The sequence below is a fragment of the Rhipicephalus microplus genome, chromosome 3 (genome assembly GCF_043290135.1).
Source record: "Rhipicephalus microplus isolate Deutch F79 chromosome 3, USDA_Rmic, whole genome shotgun sequence".
Classification (NCBI taxonomy): Eukaryota; Metazoa; Arthropoda; class Arachnida; order Ixodida; family Ixodidae; genus Rhipicephalus; species Rhipicephalus microplus.
Window position 1 is genome coordinate 97,808,713 of NC_134702.1, and position 14,870 is coordinate 97,823,582.

A 14,870-nucleotide genomic window follows, 5' to 3' on the forward strand; every position below is an offset into this window, starting at 1 on the left:
GATCAAAGCAGAGTCAACAAGCAATTCAGAGCTTTGTTCAATAATCCAGAGGGAGGGTTCAAAAAAAAGCCTGGCTACTGACATTGTTGCAGCAGCAGGTCTTCTTTCTGTATATTAGTAAAAAAAAATGTATCATCACTCTAGTTTACACACATGTATAGGTTGTTTGCACACGCATTTCTCGCGTTTGAGCCATATGTTTGTTTTAGCAACCTGCTGGAAATCAGTGCCAGGCTAGTCAGTGCAGTCTTTGTGATTGCACGAGATGCGCACCATCTTGCCTCCCATTTTTCAATGTCCTCCACTACTGTCTTTAAATATTTTTTTTCTTTTGTGTCTCGTGTCCCTCCTTAGATGTGTTCATTTTGTATTTATTTGTCGCTGTTTTCTCCCACCGTGCGAGACCCGGGCTTGAATTCTGGAACCATTTCTCATTAATACATTGTAAACAAGTTGGTACGATTGATTGTTATGAAGTAGTGCAACGCAATCAGATGAAAGGTTGTGTTCGAGCGTTTCCAGTATTTTGTCTTATTCCGTCAAGTTGTTTCTTAATAACGATAAAACACCTGTGCAGCCACCAGATCGGCAGATTTTCTAAAAAGTGAATGAGCCGCAGCTATTGTCGGATTCGCACGGCGGCTAACAGGAACGTCTGGAATTGTTCCAGATAAATATTGCTTCCGGGAGTTTACGTGAAATCCGAGATGGTAAAAAAGGAGAGGGATTGTTCCAGAATTCAGCCCTTGCATCGGCACTTGCTGCTGCAAGCTTTTGTCGCTTGTGCACGCACATTTCATTCTGTATGTTGAACAAACAGATCACATTTTTAAAGTTTCGTTTACGCAGATGATTACAAGAGTTTTATGTAGTATAGCCTACGTTGTGTTCATTCAAGGTCCTCACATCCCCTTTCTCTCCCAGATATTGCTTTTCTTTCTTTCTTATTTAGGAGATAAGTGCATGTTAAATGTAGCAATACCCAAGTGGCACATGTGTGCGCTGCTTCTTAGGTGAGTTTGGTCAGTGGTTATAAAGTTTACAGTCACTTCTTCTCCTTTTAAATGCTGCAGAAGTGTGCAGTGTTTTGACTTAGCATTCCAATTCATTCGTTTGAATTAGCTCTGGCTTGCAAGCGAAAGCTGGAACTGCTTGCTTCCTGTACAGCAGAATCTTCCAAAAGCCTGTACCGACTACCATCGTTCGTGCGAGAACTGTTGTGCAAGTGTTAGGGTGCTTATTTGACGTTTGAAGCATTCTTTTAATAACGGTGTTGCTTCAAATAGGTTTTCCTAGTTTACCTTCGAAACTACCACTTAGAATGCACACCTGTTTTGGGTGTGTTGAACCAACAAGCGGGCATTGTTGCGAAGTTTGTGAGATGGTATACTAATTGATTTGTACGTTTGTATTCCTGAGCGATTGTTATTGTGGTTAAACAAGTACGAAAGAGAATTCGTGTGTGGGGCTGTTTTTGTGAATCGCGCCAGTACAACAGAAAAACAAGCGCTCTTATTGCAAGAGCGAGTTCCGTAAAACAGCGAAGATTTAGAAAGAAGAAAAAGTAGCGGCAGTGTGTCCTAAGGCTTTTGCACCAGTTCACCATGGTCCACTAGATTTTGACAGCATCTGCTGGGGAACATGGCCCTCATAGCACAATCTAAGATGATAGTAATCTAAAATGACAGTAACAATCTAAGATGATAGTTGACAAGACTAAACTAACTCGACATTCTTAAGAATGCCCCTCCTCTGACAAAGTGCTACGAGGACAAAAAAAAATATCTCTTTTATCTCAGCTGCAGTATCACAGTAACGAAATATGACTTAGTTTCACAGTGTTAATCAACCTTGGTAGGCTAAAATAAACTTGATTTCATCTCTGTTGGAGTTTGCAAGCAGTTGCCGCTTGAGGAACACACGAGTTGCCCGTTCTAAAGGTTCCCCTCCCCACTAAAAGGCTATAGGACGAATTTGTGTCAACCACTAAAATGTCCACTACTGGTGGGGGGCATATATTCCTCTTTAGTCAGCAATGCAAGCTACGTCTGTGATCTTGGTTGCACTTTTTATTCTTCGATTTTCTTTTTTTTCTTTTCATCATGTGTCCTAATATGCTGAATTTTTCTTTTGGTTGTTTTCATAGTCGTTCTAAGCAATATGAGGTCTTGCACAGACAGTTAATTACAAGCCATAATATAGAAAGCTGAACACGAAAGTTGCACGGTATGTCGGGTGTTGTCGGCAGTTGCAGATGTCCTGCACTCAGTGTGTTGGTTATCATTAAGTGAATTAACTAAATATGACAGCTTCTCGTGAAAATACTGTGTTTGAAGTGCTAGATAATCTTGGTTTTTGCAATGACCTGATTTCTGTGAATAGTTAAAGACTTGACAAACACTAGTCAGCATTAAATCGCATCCTTACATCCATCCAGTTATTGCAGTACATATTATGAAATGTGGTAGCCCGTGATAAGTTCTGAAGCTTGAGATTAGGTCATGAAAATTAGACTTTCAAACGAAAAATTTGTTCCATTAAGAGTCGATAAATTTAGTTTCCGAACAGCAGTTACATTCTACAAAAAAAGAGGACTGTCAAGACTGCCCGAGGCAGAATAAACACTTGAGCTTAGAACACGGCATTGCACAACGTGTGAAGTATCCCATGCTTGCATAAGGACGGGTTGTGTGCCCAGCCAAGTCGAAGAACAAGCTGCACCACTGTTTTTGTTGGACAGGCTCACTTGAGCGCTACCGAAGGATAGTTTATAGTGCATCAAGAGCTATCTATGCATGTGAGTTTTGTGTACTGTGATGCTTGGCTGGGCCTGCACGTTAGCCCCAACAAAGTGTCTTGAACAGTTACCGACAAGGCTCGAATGAGTGGCTACATTGTTGCTCTGCGGTTCTTTGACTGCACCGGATGCAGTATGCACAAGACAATGACGAGCTAGGCTTTTATACTCACACAGACGTCTTTTTGGATAGAATGTGCGCGGCAGACCTTTTTTCTTAAATAAAGATTTTTTTAAAACTCAACACTGTGCCTTTGCCTTTTCATTCGTTGCTGGTCCGGATGTCAAACCTGCGATGCTACAGTGCGTACAGACCTCAGGTTCAGTGATCTGCATTTCTGTTTCGGCTGTTTTCAGAGAGGAATATGCTTTTGCAAACTGCTTTCTCACTTGAATCCCGCCAAGGGACATGCTTCACACTGTTCAATAAAATGATAGGTGCATGCTGCGCTGCTACACACAAGGGTAGGGCTCAATTCGGTGCTACTGTTCCACGAAAATGCAATAGTTCTAGTGCATTTGAATTTGGGAATTTGTGGTTATGAACCCGCGGGCCCGGTGAAACAACAAATCCTGCCGAAAGCAGACACACTGCTATGAACAGGTCAGTCAAATCTTGCAGCCATGCACAGCGAGAAGAGCTCGGGTGGAAGTGAAATGCAAAGTTGCCATTTTCTTCAGCGTCCTTTTTTATTTTGGAGGCCTGTGCCCACTCTCTTTGGAGCTTCCACTGCCTGCTGTCTGGTGTCAAAATGTAACATTGACCAGTAGGAGATTAGTACGTGACATAATAGCCGAGTTTGGATCGGGTATGCCTCTTGCCAAGGGGTGGCTGGCATGCTTCATAGTCTGCTGACATTACACGGTAGTCTCACTAGCATGCACAGGAATCTATCTTAAAAGAAGCTATTGCCTTTTATGACTCGCACTGACGTAATCTGTTCCCGTCTATGTATAGTATATAGCTTCCAGGGACAGCTGTTGGCACAAGAGAACAAAGTTCTCAGTTTGCCTTTGTGAGTGAATTTTCATATGTAAGTAGATATGTTCAGGGAACATGAGATCTCATTTTTTGGTACATGCTGTACATGAGAACATGCATAACACATTAGTTACACTTTTGTCACAACCAGTGGCGGATAGAGAGTACCGAAGTGAGGGGGAAGCTCTGACTCCCTCTCTCTCACTTCAGTACTTGTAGTCTGCCTCTTATTGCCAATTAAAACAAATGAGTGAAACCACTGTGAGCACAACAGTATTTATGCTATGAAGGGGTTTTTCTGCTAGTAAAAACAAAGCTGACCTGCCCCCCTTAATTGAGAGGCTGGATCTGCCACTGGGCACAGCATGAACTTTTTTGGGGTGAAGAAAAGGATGCATACCTCACTCATTTATTCATAATACTTCAAGGGTTCCACATGAGACATTACATGAGGATGTGGGGGAACAGAAAAACTGGTGGGTCAGGTTAGATTTTATAACGTAAAAAGACATATATTCTTAATAGCAGCTTTGAAACGAGCAATGTCCATGGTGACTGCGATTTCTGGAAGGTGATTTAGATGTCCAGTCGTATGCAGAAAAAGTTAATGTTGAGAGGCAGTCGAATGTGCGCGGGACTTATTCACAGCATTTTGGCACTGGGTATTAGCCTAGGTGTATTTTTAAACGCGGAGCACTTCTTAGTCGCACAATGTCGCGCTTCAGCTTTGGCGGTGGTGCAGTCCACAGTGTACATGATCGTGTCTTATATGTGCCACATGCTGAAGTCTCGTGCCGACACCGAAAGACGGCCGCAAAAGTTTCGCTCTCCTCCCTCTCTCTAACCTCGCAAGGTCGGCGCAGGCAGCGTCTGCCATTAAAAATTAGCAGATCCGACATACCGTGGCAATCGATAATATGCGAAGCACGCATGAGGAAGGTTAATATGTCACTTTAATATTAGCACAACGTTATGAGATGGATGTAAATCATGCCGTGCATGACTTCCATGCCAAAATTATCTTGTTTGGACATGTCACCTTCGTCTATTCACTTCACGTGATACCGAATTCGGTATATGTGGAACTAGCGAAACGGCCGCGAACATGCTACGAGTGTAGCATGTAATCATGTTTCACATTACACGCATATCATGTTTTGACGTGTCATTTACCTTCGTCTATTCACGTCACATCATACCAACTTTCATATATGTGGAGCTAGCGAAACCGCCGCGAGCATGCTATGAATGTAGCATGTAATCATGTTTCACATGACACGCATATCAAGATTATCATGTCTGGACGTGCCATATACCTTCGTCGTCCATTCAAGTCACCTGATACCAAATTTGGTATTATGTGGAGCTAGCAAAACGCCCGCGAGCATGCTGTGAACGTAGCACGTAATCATGTTTCACATGAGACACATATCATGATTATCATGTTTGCACCAGTCATGTACCTTCGCCCTCAATCCACATCACATAATACCCAATTTCGTATCTGTGGAGCTAGCGAAACGCCCTCGAGCACGCTATGAACGTAGCACGTAGTCATGTTTTACATGACACGTACGCATATCATGATTATCATGTTTGCACCAGTCATGTACCTTCATTATCTATTCACATCCCGTAATACCGAATTTGGTATATGTGAAGCTAGTGAAACGCCCGCAACCACACCATAAGTGAGGCGTGTAGTCATGACTAGTCATAACATGAAAATCATGACATGCATGTCATGATTTCCACAATAGGTTCTGTAACTTATGTTCACTATGCAGTCATGTCGTTGCCAGCAGTGCCTCACGTTGGTCTTCTGTCAGTGCTTGGATCGGTATTGGATGTCGCTTCCTGTTACACTCGAAGACAGTATGCCAGAGGACGCTTACCATACCAGTTTTTCAAAATGCCATGTGAATAAACCACCGCAAGAGCAGCTAGACCATAAAATGTAAGTCATGACATACATGTCATGATTTTCATGTTATGCCATATCAATTTCGGTAGTAGGAGTGAGTATGAACGTGAATGAATGCTCATGAGTGTGAGTTGGCAGTAGTATGAACGTGATTGAGTATTCCGAGTGTGAGTAAAAGTGAGTTTGAACGTGAGTACTCATGAGTGTGAGTAGAAGTGAGTAGAATGTGAGTGATTACTCATGAGTATGAGTAAGAGTGAGTATGAGCGTGAGTATTTCAGTGTAAGAGTGAGTATGAACGTAAGTGAGTACTCACGAGTGTGAGTTTGAACGTGAGTGATTACTCATGAGTAAGAGTGAGTATGAACTTGATATTTCAGTGTAAGAGTGAGTATGAATGTGAGTGAGTACTCATGTGTGAGTACGAGTGAGTATGATCGTGAATGAGTATTCAGAGTGTGAGTGAGTTTGAATGTGAGTGAGTACTCATGAGTGTGAGTAAGAGTGATTACGAACGTGAATGAGTATTCTGAGTGAGTAGGAGTGAGTATGAACATGTATGATTATTCTGAGTGTGAGTACGAGTGCGTATAAACGTGAGTGAGTACTCATGAGTGTGTGCAGGAGTGAGTATGAACGTGATTGAGTACTCATGAGTGAGTGGAAGGGGGAGGAAGTATGAACGTGAATGAGTTTTCCGAGTGTGAGAGAGTATGAACGTAACTGAGCACGGCAGCTGCTGCAGAGGCCGCCTACCAGGCCTCTGTAGCAGCTGCCGTGCTTCGTCAGAGCGCTGATCAAAGTCCTGCACGTCGCGACAACCCTGACAAAGTGCTGTGGAGCGGAAGAAAGACGAGGTTCCTTATTGATAAATATAAAGAGAATTTCGGCAACATCGGCAAAAAGGCACTTGAACTAGTAGTCAAAATAACGGACCACAACTTTCGAGTAGTACCTAGGTGTGCGGTTACTATCACTGCGCACCAGTTGAGCACCACTTTGACACAACACTGCGTCAAATTCCTCGTCTTCGCTGCCGGATTCAGCTATTTCCATAGCAATGTGGAATTCCTCCCTGCTTACAAATCAGGAGCTGCAAATCCGTGGCCGCACAATACACACGACGACTTAAGCAGCTGAGCAGCAGACGCACGTGAGCAGACGACAGGTGTCCTTCGCAGCTCCGCTTCCACCTCAACATTCGATTGACACTAAGCAGTGGCGCCGCTAATGCATTGCATTTGCACCCTGAAATGGGTGCTAAGGCACCTAGATACACCTGCTGCACCAGCCGAACCTTTTTATATGCAATGCCGTGCATTTTTTTTAATTAAAAGTACCTTTTTTTTTCTCACAGAATTTGTCCGGGCAATTTAGAAATTGAAAAACCACCTGAACTGAAGCAACCAGCTCATTCAGCAAGGCAAGAGAGATCGACATCGCGAGCGCGTTCTTTCTTTCTGCTTTGTTCTCCTCTCTCTGACGCGTTTTTAAATCGCACCGGGCAAAAACGAGGCCGAACATTTGTGTGATTTCGTGAGAATTTGCGAAGACTCCTGCATTTATGTCTCGCAGTGCTCTAATATTTGTGTGATTTTGTGAGAATTTGCGAAGACTCCTGGGTTTATGTCTTGCAGGGCTCCAACGTGTGCGACGGAACATCACGAACGTCGAGCAATCACTCGTAGCTTCGTGCTGGCGTCCCTGGCTCCTTACCACGTAGGAAGCCTCGCCATCCGCCCAGTGCTGATGCGCTTGCCGTGTTCGTTCGTGTTAAGAGCGAAGCCATGGCCGTCCCAAGCAAGCGCGAGATTGTAGACTTTGCTGAAGAAAACATACATGGCTTGAGGGCGCGCGTGCGTTCGGACGGTGCGCTGTCAGTGAAATACGAAATGGGCGGCCATGCGTTCAAATTCGTAGTCGAAAAGCGTGGTAGAATCCGGCCGATCAAGATGCCTTTTAGCATCGCCGCTGCCATAGGCCAAGACATCGCTTCGTCGTCCCTGGAAGAAGCCCTGGCGAAGCTGCCGAAGCGGCTGAAAGCCTACCTGCTGCGCCGACAACAGGTCGAGGACACCGAACGTAAGCACGCGGCCCACTTATTAGGCCAAAGACTGCACACCGCTGGCAACTGCACGTTTGTGAGAGCGGACTTGCAGCTCACCGTCAAAGGGCACCCCGGTGTTCTGCGACTGGAAGTGAGGTACCACGAATTTTCTGTGCATCCCGTTCAAGTCGTCGTGAAGAGCAGGGGATCGCCCGAGTTCATGGACATCGTTACCGACCGAGTGGAAGACATACGAGACTTGTTGGAGAGTACGTTCCTCGACGAAGCCTGCGGCGTGCTGTGCTCGTAATTATTTTCCGCGCATTTTGTTCTTGACACCCTACGTTTCCGAGCTGCAACTTTCACGACCCCAGAATGTGTTTCGTCGCTGCGCAGCCTTCGCCAAACGGACTGCCTGACACAGAGGATGGCAATCGCCTTCGATGTTGTCTGAACGGAGAAATGTTATGGAAAATATGTCCGGACAACCGGCGTTTTAAGACTGAATGGAATGCAATGTTTGTTCTCAAAGAGTGCATTTGTTTATGTTTTTCGTTTTTATGGTTTTTTACGTTTTTTATGTTTTTATGCCTTTTCGGCAAGATTATTATGTCATCTAGTGACTAGCTCGACTCCCTTCGTTAATCACTATGCTGTCTAAAAGCGCAAGAGTGACTTGGTCAAAGTTAGAGATATTACCAATAATAAAATTAGAACTATGCAAACAATAGGTGGTCATAAATGCAGCAGATCATTTATAGCTGGCAACACACTGTGTTAAAATCAGTTCTTGTTTGATAAAAAGCAGTTTGTCAGATAAATCTTCATACATGGCATTAAATTGGGGCACTTCGTCTAACAAGATTTAGAAAAAAAACAAACAGCCTGGTAAGGGGACACAATAAGAGAATGTGATCAGACTTGCCCAAGTCCATGATATGAAAAAAATGAATGATGAGTCAAGCTTTGTTATCTCTCTATTCGTTATTCTCTATACACAGTTTCATGTGACACAGCGTTATCCCCTGCTATTTCCAGCGATCTTCTTTCTTTCCAGCACTCATACTTGCTCAGTGCTCTATCTTTTCAAGCAAATGATGCCAAGTCACAGAACCCATGCCTGAAGCAGCTATCAAATCATAAAACCCACGACGTCTGCGCACAGCTCACATTAAAAATTCATGTTCGAAGTTCTCACTGTGGTTATTTGGGTCACTGAGCAAGTGTCGAAGCAACAAGTGCAAGTTATCTGTCCTGTATATTCTTCGTCCCATCATCTGCACCGAATATCAACATTGTTGATGAACCAACTGGCCCAACTAAGAACCCTTGAGCAAGTTCTACTCTGCTCACTCGCCTTTCATTACCGTTCGTAGGATCGACATTTTCCAGTTTTCCTCTTCAGATTTGGTGTTCGCACTTTGGCCTAGCTTGCAATAAGTTATCATCATAAAAATAAATGCAGTGGATACTACACTTTCAGCATAGTTGAGATTAAAAATGACATTTGAATGCGCATGTATCGAATAACTTAAGTCCCCCTTGGTCCGATGCAAAAGTACGGTACTCTACTATAGTCCGATACAACTTGAAAAGTCCACAGGATAGTCTCCTCAAAGGTGGGAGCACACAAGCCTGCACAAATGGCAGTGTATACCGAGCTGATGTCATAAGCCAGAGGATTGGTGAACCCCCCTCCCTCCACACACAGAGAACATTCACAAGTGCATAAAAGCAGGTCTATTCCTTTTTTCGCGGGAATGATAACCTGCCACATTTCTATTATCTGGACGGGCGGTGCCTCCCCAGACTTCTCAAGTTGTAGGCGACTATAAGTGTATTTATTGACACATGTATGGAATTGCGACTCGGGCACAAGAACCAAAATGACACCCAAAAGGAGGAAGACGACAATGTTGTTGTGGGTTAAACGCTCGAGCTGCCGGGTTGGTATGCAATACTGTGCTCTCTGCGCAGCGTTAGCTAGTCCCACTGTTGACGAATAAATCTCCTCATAATAAGGGATTCCTGGGCAAAATAATGTTCAGTGACATGTTACCTGCTCAAGTTGAAGTGCTCCGTTGTATTCTATTTTCTTATCTAGACATCTTTGACATTGACGATCGTCCCCTGGGTCGCACAAGCATCGTAGTCCACCATATATATCGACACCGGCCATGCCAGTCCACTTCACAAATGCCCTTACCATGTTTTTCATGCTGAGTGCCAAGTTATACAGAAGGAGGTCAACAAAATATTCAGAAAAGACGTCATAGAGCCTTCATCTAGTTCTTGGGCATCCCTAATGGTGTTAGTTAAAAAGAAGGATAACAGCTGGCACTTTTGCATCGACTATTACCACCTGAATCGGATGACCAAGAGCGATGTCTATCCTCTACCTAAAATCGACGACGCGCTCGACTGCCTCCTCAGTGCCAAGTATTTCTTGTCCATTGACTTTCGATCCGGATACTGGCTAATTTAGATCGATGACCACGAGAAGATAGCATTCATCACATTCGATGTACGTTACCAATTTGAGGTCATGCCTTTTGGGTTGTGCAATGCTGCGGCTACCGTTGAACGTGTGTTGGACTCTCTTCTCTGCAGTTTCAAATGGTTGACCTGCTTGTACTACACTCAAACCTATATATAACAAACACGTATATAACGAAATATCGGTTATATCGAAGTCAATGAAGAATGACGTTGCAATAAACACAGTGTTAGGAATAACTTTTATAACAAATTTTTGGATATAACAAACTTACTTTCTTGCAAAATGCAACTGTTATAATGAAGTTTCCGGGTATCTGGATGATGTCATCGTTTTCTCGCCCACCTTTGAAAGTCGCCTGCCTCGTCTCTCGGCCATTCTTGAGTTTTTTCGTTGTGCTGGCCTCCACTTCAGTTCGTCGAAGTATGCATTTGGACACCGGCAAATTAAACTACTTGGCCACCTTGTTGACACTACTGATGTCCGACTCGATCATGACAAAGTCCGCGAATTCTGGGTTCTGCGCTGCACACAAGATGTTCACAGCTTTATTGGGCTCTGCTCATACTTCCGCCACTTTGCATCAACTTCACGGATATTGCTTGGCCTCTGACGGATCTTCACAAAAAGGATGTGGCCTTTTTCTGGTGTTGAAAACCTATAACATTTCTCTGTGTTGCTGATTTCCTCCTTCAAATCATCACCTGTATTAGCTCATTTTGATCCAGCTGCTAGGACAGAGCTTCGCACTGATGCAAGTGACCATGGTATTGGTGCAATTCTCGGCCAGGTACATAATGTTACAAGCCGTGTGATAGCCTACGCTGGTCGTCCTCTGTCGAAGACGGGAAAAAAATTATTTCATCAGTGAGTGGGAATGCTTAGTGTTTCGTCTGGGCCATTGCGAAATTCCATCCGTACTTATGCAGACCTCAGTTCGCAGTCATCACAGACCACCATGCACTTTGCTGGCTGTCCACACTTAAGTACCCTAAAGGAAGACTCGGCTGTTGGGCACTACGATTACAAGAGTACATGCTCTGGGTTGTGTACAAATATGACAAGCCGCACACTAATGCTGACTGCTTATCCCGGCACCCTGTTGATCCACCCAACTCCATCGATTTAGAATCAGATGCTTGCATCTTGGCCATCACTGACTTTCTGCACATGGCGGACGAACAACGTCGAGATCAATCGCTGCTCTTCATCACTGACCGCCTCCAATCGGACAATATTGATCCTTCCCTTGGCAGATGCCTGCTTCCAGAGAACATTTTGTACCGTCGCAATCTACACCGCAATGGCGCGGAACTTTTACTCGTCGTGCCACATCACTTGTGCAAGGATATTCTACAACAATTAGCTCCAACTTCAGGACATTCAGCCGTCCCTAGAACCTATGACCGTGTTTGACAAAGGATTTTCTAGAAGGGTCTTTATCGCTCCGTTCGCCGTTACGTTGCAGCTTGCGACCTCTGTGAGCGCCTAAAAAAGCCCACAACAACCCCTGCTGGCCTCCTTCAGCCTATCCAAGTGCCAGCCGAGCCGTTTTATCGAGTGGGGGCTTGACTTGCTAAGTCCCTTTCCCACTTCGACAAATAGAAACAAATGGGTTGCCGTAGCCACTGATTATGCCACACAGTATACAATCACTCGAGCGCTACCGACCAGCAGCGCGACTAACGTTACCGACTTCCTGCTCTACGACATCATTCTCCAGCATGGCACTCCGTCTCACCTGCTCACAGATTTTGGTCGCTGCTTTCTACCTCGCGTGGTTGATGATCTTCAATGTAGTGTTACCCATCACAACTTCACTACGCCTTACCATCCTCAGACTAATGGCCTTACAGAGCGCCTCAACTGCACACTAACAGACATGCTTTCTATGTACGTATCTAGTGACCACACTGTTTGGGACGTAGCTCTGCTGTTTGTCACCTTCGCCTACAACTCGTCGTGTCATAAAACTGTGGGCTACTCACTGTTTTATTTACTCTTCAGCCGTCATTCCTTACTACCCTTCGACACCTTGCTTTCGTCTGACCAATGATCCTCCACTTCGTACGCTCAGGACGCCGTCACCTGTGCTCTCATGGCATGCACAGCAGCCCGCACTCGGTTATCGTCCTTGCAGAGCGCACATAAGTCTCTTTACGATCGTCGAATTAGGAATGCCGTTTTATTCTGCAGGCTCTCTTGTTTTTCTATGGCTTCCACCTCGACGTGTTGACCTCTGCTAGAAATTATTATTGCGCTACGTTGGGCCCTACAGAGTCATTCGTCAGCTCACACCTGTCACTTATGAGATTTCCGTGACAACAAACTTATCGGCTGCTACACCCAGAACTGAAGTAGTCCATGTTTTTCGTTTTAAGCCCTACAAAGGTGACTAGCCGATTTAACAGGCCCCGAGACGGCGCCTTACCGGTCGGTGTAATGACACGTGTACGTAACTGCGACTCCGGCACAAGTACTAAAATGATACCCAAAAGGAGGAGGAAGACAACGTTGTTGTGGGTTGAACTTTCGAGCTGCCCGGTTGGTCTGAAATACTGCGCTCTCTGCGCGGCGTTAGCTAGTCCCACTGTCAACGAATAAATCTTCCCCGTAAAAACATCGACCTTGTGCTCATGCACATTCACTGTATTGGATGCTGCCACTTGAAAGTGTGCTTCATGAACAGAAATCTTGACATCGACAAAAAGTGCGCACTTTAAACCAATGCAATCAAGCAGGGCAATGAATTAAGTGTAATGGAGCAGCGAGAGAAATGCAGCGAGCTATGTGCGGGTAAAAATATGGATGGCTCTGGAAGCAGGGATTTTAATTTGCGTACTGTAATACATAGCCATGTCATGCATTGAGGATTACTGATACAGTTGATATGTGACTTAATGAAGATGTGACCATGCTCGAATTATTTCATTAAATTGGGAAAGTTGTGAAATCGGGAAAGGGCATTTTCCAGTCTTTTGAAATCTAAAATGGTAACTTGTAAAAGCCACTGCTGAAAGCTACCACGGCATTTTTGTTGTTAAAAAACAAACGCCCTTGCTCGGGCCACCGGACATGGGGCCTCTCATATCTGGTCGACATAAATGAAGTAGAGAGCCAACAACCAATAGCCACCACCACTAGCTTCATTTGTTGCGTGAAAGCCCTGCTGGCAGTAAATTGAAGTCCATCATTTTGTGCATGGGCACGGCAGCTAAATGTTTCAACACAGTAACGTAACAGAGCACGCCAAAAGAAACTCCCGTCTGTGTTAAAATAAACTGCATTTTTTACTCATTATTTCCAGAAAAATTTCTTAAATTGAATTTAATTGATGACAACATTGAACCCTTTCTACACCTGCCAGGGAATGGATCTCTCTTCATTAGATAGAGTATTAACTGTAGTAAATAGAACAGGCATGCAGTGATGCATACTGTGGTCATTATAGGAAAGAGAACCGGCACACTGCTTCAGTAGTATAAAAGGCCCCAATCTAGTATGCATGTTTCACAGGAAGGCACAATAAAAAGAAATGAATACTAAGGAAACATTTATACCTTCGTCGCAGCTTGAACGGAACAAGTAGGTGATTTCACGTTTCTCGCAATCTTGAGAAACTACTCATGATGTGTGAAGTTTTCGTATAAACTTCAAGTAAGCAAATTTGATATTTATAAATATATCCAACTATTTCGACTTCACGTTCGGTGTATCCTGCTTTGACTGTGCGTGTATTGTAGGCCTCTACGCCTGCATGCATTTCCATTCCAAGACTATGCTGTAAGGCACCTCAGGGGAGTAACATTTCTAGACCATTCAGACTACTTTGCAGAGGTAAAGTGCTTGGATCTACATAAAATATTTAGTTGTGAAAACACTACTGATGTTACTGGTGAACCCATTTCGCCATCGTTTTCGACGGAGGCCAAAATTCTGTAGGCCCATGTGCTCAGATTTGGGTGCACGTTAAAGAACCTCAGGTGGTCGAAATTTCCGAAGCCCTCCACTACAGCGTCTCAAAATCATACGGTGATTTTAAGCCGTCAAATCCCACATATCAATAAAACCACTTCCCCATGATACCAAGGGAAATAAATCAACAAAGTGATCCAGGGTAATAAAAAGGCACAAGTTGTGCAACTGTGACGAGGCGAAAGCTGTTGCTACCCGCGCAATATACAGAAGTGAAGTTTGCGCAAATAAAGAATCGCAGGAGCTGCAAATCAGCCTGGTGCGAAAAAAACTTTTTGACAGCTGATGCTGTCAAAGCTGTCTGGGAGCATGAACACAACGCAAAGACTAGGTAGAGGAGAGGAAGACATTCATCAAATAAGCTTAAACTGTGCAAAGGCAACATGTAAAAACACGAAAGCACACAAAGCACAGACTTCCAACTGTGTTAATTTCCAGAAGGTGCATGGCTGAAATAAGCGACAACCACATTAGTTTACCCTCATTATCATAATGAACAAGATAGATTTTTTAGATGGGCACATCAGGTCCTGTCCAGGCTTGGTAATGTGCATGTGGCGTCGCTACATTTTTTCCAGCCTCATGTTAGATAACTTGTGCAACTGCTCCTTGTTAATTCTTATAAGTGTTCTATATTCAAGAAATGAA